Genomic DNA, 6,554 nt, shown 5'->3' on the forward strand with positions numbered 1-6,554 from the left:
CCCTGGCCTGGAAGAGGAGCAACCGGGACAGAATCCGGCGCCCCAACTGAGACTAGAACCTGGGATGCCGGCGCCACAGGCAGAGGATTAGCCTATTGAGCCGCGGCGCCAGCCTGGAATCTGTGTTCTAATCAAGGGTAGCAGGTGATTCTTACACACAGTAAGAAGACTGCGTGTTGGATCCCAAAGGAAGTAAAATGAAAGGTTTAATCCCAACATCTGGTCAACAATTCAGATTTAGGTTCAAGTTTAAGGTTCATCTCTGCCATTTATCTAATGTGTAGCAAGTTACTAAACATTTCCAATCCTTACCTTTCTGAACTGTGTAACACATACAATATCAGTATTTTCTTAATCTAAAGTTATTACAAAATTATGACTATTAAAGCATTTAAGACATGATATCTAAATGCTGGCTATTACAATGAGAGGATTTTGATTCTTATTTATTTTTTTAAATATTTGTTTATTTTTTGAAAGAGTTACACAGAGAGAGGAGAGGCAGAGAGAAAGAGAGGTCTTCCATCCGATGGTTCACTCCCCAATTGGCCACAACGGCTGTGCTGATCCGAAGCCAGGAGCCAGGAGCTTCTTCCAGGTCTCCCACGCAGGTACAGGGGCCCAAGGACTTGGGCCATCTTCTACTGCTTTTCCAGGCCATAGCAGAGAACTGGATCAGAAGTGGAGCAGCCGGATCTCGAACCGGTGCCCATATGGGATGCCGGCCCTTCAGTCCAGGACGTTAACCCACTGTGCTATAGCACTGGCCCCAATGAGAGGATTTTTTATATTAAATTCTCCATTGTAGCATCAATTTGGAAATTACCATATTAGTAACATTTCAAAAATGATGAACTATAATTAAGTGTAATTACATTTTTTCCTTCAGAACTGATCGTGACGCTTTTGTCAGTGTTGCCTTTCAAAGACACAATTTTGATTGACTGAAGATGGGACATTCTTTCCATTTTTATCATTAAAGTGTACTGGTGGCTACTTATAGCAATATTTTCTATTTGTCAAGTTTAATGCATAGAAAATATTAGGGCTCCACCTAACTTAGAGTAGGGGCTTTTAGAACCCTAACTAGATATGATCAATGGTCCTTGGACAACAGAAGTGATGTATTATTTTGTGAAAAAATTATTTCAGATTGCTGCATGGACCCAATGAAACATTTGCTTCCACTGCCCAATGCTCCCTGACTTGAATTATTTCTTAGAAGTATGCGCCGGCGCCGTGTATATTGGACTATCAATCTGCTTTACCTGCATATGCTTTATCAAACAGACCATTGCAAAGGCAGATAGATTTGCTGTGTTCAGAAGCATATAATTAGCATTCACAAGTTAAATAAGTTAATGACACTGTTCGAGAAAACAGCTGTGCCATCTGTGATTCCAAGCCTTAAAGAAATAAACAGCCCTCACAGAAATGAGACATGATTCTCACAGATATTCAGTTTGGCATGGAATTAGATGCCTTATTGGCGTTATATTTCACCTTTCAAAGGACTCCTGCTTTCTAAAAGTGATTTTATTTATTGCTTTTACTTTATTCATCTATTTCCAATAATTACAACCATGCCATTAATTGTTTGATATGCTACTTATGCTATCATTATCAGTGTGTATTGAGTACGTGTAGACAGAAAATTTTGTACATTCTATTTACATAATGGATTGAACAAGTTGCTGCCAAATTAAAAAAAAAAAAAGGTATAATTTATATGGCCACCACATAGAGCTGTGTAAGTTGTGTACTATCCAATTCCAGCTCATGTCACTCAGAGTGTAAAGTGAACACTGTCCTCAGGAGTTGTGTATTACCCAAACAGCACAGCTATTTATGGCTGCCCTGTTGCAGACACGTCTTGGTAAAGCCTTTTTTTAGCATGCTTCCTGTAAAATAAGAAAGTAGAAGTGAATATATAGTGTTTTTTTAAAATTTAATTTATTTATGTGAGAGGTAGAGTTACAGACACTGAGAGGGAGATTCAGAGAGAAAGGTCTTCTTTCTGCTCATTCTCTCCCCAAATGGCCCCAACGGCCGGAGCTGAGGTGATCTGAAGCCAGGAGCCAGGAGCCAGGAGCCAGGAGCCAGGAGCTTCTTCTGGTCTCCCACAGGGTCCCAAGCATTTGGACCATCTACTGCTTTCCCAGGCCATAGCAGAGAGCTGGATTGGAAGAAGAGCAGCTGGGACTCAAACTGGAGCCCATATGGGATGCCAGTGCAGCAGGCAGAGGATTAACCTACTGCACTACAGTGCCAACCCGAGTACGTAGTTTTTCAGTTACTTCATGGGTACTTAGTGAAAACCCACTGATCTAGTCTTGAAACTGCAATTAGCCTGTTACTATTTGGAGGGAAGGGCACTTAAAAGACAGCTGTTTGTATCTGAATATGTGTTTTCCATGTGCTCGTTAAAGCTAAATTCCAGATACAAGACAGTAGGATTAAAAAAACCCGTTTTTTTTTTTTTTTTTAAAGAGATTTATTTATTTGTACAGAGAGGCAGAGGTGGGGAGAGAGAAAGAGAGGTCTTCCATCCGCTGGTACATTACCCAGATGGTCCAACCGCTGGAGCTGTGCCAAACTTAAGCCAGGAGCCAGGAGCTTCTTCCAGGTCTGCTATGCAGGTGCAGGGGCTCAAGCACTTGGGCCATCTTTTACTGCTTTCCCAGGCCATAGCAGAGAGTTGGATTGGAAATGGAGCAGCTCGGACTGGTGCCCGTATGGGATGTTGGAACTGCAGGTGGTGGCTTTAACTCGATACACCACAGCGCTCGCCCCACCAGGGCTTTTCAATTACAAGCAACAGATATCCAATTCTTCCAACTAAAAAGGAGTATAAGAGTATTGGCTCAAATAAACCAAGTATCTTGGTTCATTTTCTGTTGCTATAACTGAGTACCACAGACTGGGTAATTTATAAGGAATGGAGGTTTATTTAGCCCATGGTTTTGTGGACTAGGAAGTCTAACAGCATGTACCAGAATCAGATGAGGGCCTTTCTGTTGAATAACGTGATGGATGGAGTGTATTACATGGCAAGGCAGAGCAAGTGTGTTTCAGTTCAGGTCTGCTTTCTTCCTCTTACATAAAAGCCACCATGTGGACTCCATCGTGACAACTTTATCTAATCCCAAGGTTCCTTCTTCAAATACTATCAACATGAGTTTTGGAGGAGACATTCAAACTAAGACATCAAGACTCAAATAAGATATATAATAAAACTTTCCAAATACTTCCTATCTCATTCAGTAAAAGCCAGAATAACTACAAGGGCTCCTGGATCCCCATTCCTCATCTTGTTTTTGCCTTTGCCAAGAAGGGTGCTGCCTCAGGAACTTACTACTAGCTATCCCTTTTGCTGGATCTCTTTCTTCCCGCCTACTGACTTGCTCACTTCCATAAGGATTTGGCTCAAATGCCACCTTCCCACAAGGCCTTTATCAGCCATTCGAAAATTCTTTTGCGGGGCCAGCGCTGTGGTGTAGTGGGTAAAGCTGCTGCCTGTGATGTTGGCATCCCATATGGGTACCAGTTGGAGTCCCAGATGCTCCACTCTGATCCAGCTCCCTGCTAATGTGCCTGAGAAAGCAGCAGAGGATGGCCCAAGTACTTGAGACCCTGCATCCATGTGAGAGACCTGGAAGAAGCTCCTGGCTCCTGGCTTTAGCCTGGCCCAGCCCTGATTGTTGTGGTCATTTGGAAGTGAACCAGTAGATGGAAGATTTCTGTCTCTTCCTCTTTCTAATTCTGCCTTTCCAATAAATAAATAAATCTTTTAAAAAAAGTATTTTCCTGTGGGGAGCAACTTGGACTAGACTAAGTTACTGGAATTAAGACTTATTCTATGCATCTGCTCTCCCACAATATGGCGCTGGGAGAGGAGGAAACAGCTTCTACACAGCTGCCTCCAGTTCAACCAATAAACAGCAGGACCTGCTCCTGATTGGAGGAGAGCAGCGTACTTGGCGTGTGGGTAGCAGAGTTGGGATTGGTGGAAGAGGACTATAAAGGAGGAGAGAGCCAATATGCCCAGGAACATCTGAGGGAACACCTGTGCAGCCCCCGAGAGAGCCGGCCGGCGGCGTGCCGCTCCCCCGCGGAAGTGGGGAAGGTGGCAGGGGGAACCGCCCTTCCACGGAGGTGGAAGGGACAGTAGCCAACCTGGGAAGAACCAGCAGCAAACCCCGGGGAGGGCCGAGCAGACGAAAGAACAGCGCAGGGTTCTGTGTCGTTCCTCCACGAAGACGGGGAGCGACATAATGGTGCCGTGACTCGGATTTGAAGCCTAGGCAGGGTTTAGTGTCGTTCCTCCACGAAGAGGGGGAGCGACATTTTCCTACTGCCAATTGCTATTCACTATTCTTCTTTGCTTTAATTCATAGTACTTTTACTATTTATATTTTATATTTTATTAGTTTATCACGTGACTTCTCCCACCAGAGTATAAACTCTATGAAAGCAATGTTTTGTCTGTTTTATTCATTGCTGTATCCCTAGCTCATTTTTGTATTTCTAGAACAATTTCAGCCACTGACAAGGTGTTGGATAAATATTTATTGTATAAATGTAAGTATGAATGCATTAAGAGTAAGATTTTCAAGGTTTTCTTTAAAATCTTAAGAGCACACAGTTCTTAAAGAAATTACATAAGTGATTTAATCCATAGACCTTGCTCTCTTGCAGCATAGGGCCTAAAAGTTTCATGCTATTTTTCACTTTCAAATACATAGCAGGGGCTGGCACTGTGGCATAGCTGGTAAAGTTGTCACATGTGGCTCCAGTGTCCCATATGGATGCCAGTTCAAGTCCCGGCTGCTCCATTTTGGATCCAGCTCCCTGCTGATATGATTGGGAAAGCAGTGAAAGATGGCCCAAAGGCTTGGGCCCTGCATCACTGTGAGAGACCCAGAAGAAGCTCCTGCCTCCTGGCTTTGGATCGGCCCAGCCCTAGCCGTTGTGACCATTTCGGGAGTGAACAAGCTGATGGAAGATTTTCTCTCTACCTCTGCATTTGCTTCTCCTTCTCTGTAACTCTGCCTTTCAAACAAACAAATAAATCTTTTTGTTTTTTGTAATTTTTAGTCTCTTTCATTTATTTCTGCCTACATCCTTATTAGTTCTTTCCTTCTACCAACTTTGGGTTTGGTTTATTCTTGCTTTTCTAGTCCCTTAAGTAGCATTACTGGGTTATTTGAAATCTACTTTTTTTTAAAGTGTTTTTTTAAAAAAGATTTATTTTATTTATTTGAAAGTCAGAGTTATACAGAGAGAGGAGAGGCAGAGAGAGAGTCTTCCATCTGCTGGTTCACTCCCCAGATGGCTGCAATGGCCAGAGCTGTGCTGATCTGAAGCCAGGAGCCAGGAGCTTCTTCTGGGTCTCCCACGCGGGTACAGGGGACCAAGGACTTGGGCCATCTTCTACTGCTTTCCAAGGCCATAGCAGAGAGCTGGATCGGAAGTGGAGCAGCCGGGATTCAAACTGACACCCATGTGGGATGCTGGCACTGCAGGCGATGGCTTTACCTGTTTTGCCATAGCACCGGCCCAAATAAATAAATCTTAAAAAAAAAAAATACATAACATCTAGGAGTGGGCCTTCAGCATAACTACTAAGATGCTGCCTGGGACGCCCGCATACCTTGTTGTGATACCTGGGTTTGAGTCCCAGCTCTGCTTCCAATTCCAGCTTCCTGCTAATGTGCACCCTAGGAGGCAGCAGTGATTGGCCGGAGTAGTTGGGTCCCTGCCACCCACATTGCGACCCAGGATTGAATTTCTGGCTTCTAGCTTTGACCTGGCCTATCCATGGTTGTTGTGAGCATTTGAGGAGTAAACTAGTCAACGGAAGATCTCTCACTTTGTCTTTCAAATAAAATGAAAAAAAATTTTTTTAAAATGCAAAGCATCCAATTTATCTGTCCCTTCTTTTTAATTCCTTCTGACATTACTTTTTACAATTTTTGTACGTTTTCATTTTTTAATTGATTTGAAAGAGAAAAAGTGAGAGAGAAAGATCTTTCATCTGCTGGTTCATTCTCCAAATGCCTTCAACAGCTGGGCTGGAACAGGTCAGAGTCAGGAGCCCACAACTCAGTCTGAGTCTCCCATATGGGTGCCAGGGATCCAAGTACTTGAACTATCATTTGCTGCCTCCCAGGTGCACATTAGAAGGAAGTCAAATAGGAGGCAGGGTAGCTGGGCCTTGTAACATGTCTCTTACTTAGGTCTGTATCATTTCTTAATTGGTTGACTGTAAGATTTCTCTGTATCAGTCTCTCTCCTTTCTCTCAAACTGTACTACTCTAAATTACCTTTAATCCTGCCTAAACACCATTTTCTTCATACCACTTCTTTTCATTTGTTCCTAAGAGTTACCAGGAAAAAAAAAAACTTTTTTAATTGGCCTATCTATAAAGTGGCCAAACCCCACTTACAGAGATCTATTCCACTATTCTTTGGCTTCAACACTTAATGTCATCAGGTCAACGAACTTATTATTGCCTCATGAACATGTTGTGCTCACTGGCATCTTAGTCCAC

The 6,554-nt window shown here is 43.1% G+C and overlaps 1 protein-coding gene across 1 annotated transcript in view; it reads right to left on the minus strand.

Moving 5' to 3' along the window:
- SSB (small RNA binding exonuclease protection factor La) overlaps window positions 1-6,554 on the minus strand; it is a 161,265-nt gene that overhangs the window by 64,711 nt on the left and 90,000 nt on the right. The window lies entirely within an intron of this gene.

This window comes from Oryctolagus cuniculus, chromosome 3, assembly GCF_051225735.1.
Source record: "Oryctolagus cuniculus isolate XC-2025 breed Fujian yellow rabbit chromosome 3, ASM5122573v1, whole genome shotgun sequence".
NCBI classification, from domain to species: Eukaryota; Metazoa; Chordata; class Mammalia; order Lagomorpha; family Leporidae; genus Oryctolagus; species Oryctolagus cuniculus.